Source organism: Limulus polyphemus, unplaced genomic scaffold (genome assembly GCF_000517525.1).
Source record: "Limulus polyphemus unplaced genomic scaffold, Limulus_polyphemus-2.1.2 Scaffold490, whole genome shotgun sequence".
NCBI classification, from domain to species: Eukaryota; Metazoa; Arthropoda; class Merostomata; order Xiphosura; family Limulidae; genus Limulus; species Limulus polyphemus.
The window spans coordinates 1-634 of record NW_013666100.1 but is presented as its reverse complement, the minus strand read 5'-3'; positions in this window follow the sequence as shown (position 1 = coordinate 634).

Sequence of the window (634 nt, the reverse complement as noted above, 5' to 3'; positions counted from 1 at the left end):
TTGTTAGAGGAGAAAAAAAGAAACAAAAAGAGATACTAAAAAAGTGATATGAGTACGAAGAAAATAAAAAATAAGAAGAAGGAGAAAATAAAATAGAAGAGAGATAACAGCAGTTGTTGGAGGAGAAAAAAGGAAACAAGAATAGAGACTATAGCAGTGGTTAGAGTACAAAGAAAAGAAACATGAAGAACGCATGACTAAACAAGAGAGAATACAGCAGTTGTTAGAGGAGAGAAAAAAGAAACAACAAGAGATACTAAAAAAGTGATATGAGTACGAAGAAAATAAAAAATAAGAAGAAGGAGAAAATAAAATAGAAGAGAGATAACAGCAGTTGTTGGAGGAGAAAAAAGGAAACAAGAAGAGAGACTATAGCAGTGGTTAGAGTACAAAGAAAAGAAACATGAAGAACTTTTCTTGTTTATTTACGCAAGAATACAGCAGTTGTTAGAAGAGAAAAAAGAAACAACAAGAGATACTAAAAAAGTGATATGAGTACGAAGAAAATAAAAAATAAGAAGAAGGAGAAAATAAAATAGAAGAGAGATAACAGCAGTTGTTGGAGGAGAAAAAAGGAAACAAGAAGAGAGACTATAGCAGTGGTTAGAGTACAAAGAAAAGAAACATGAAGAAC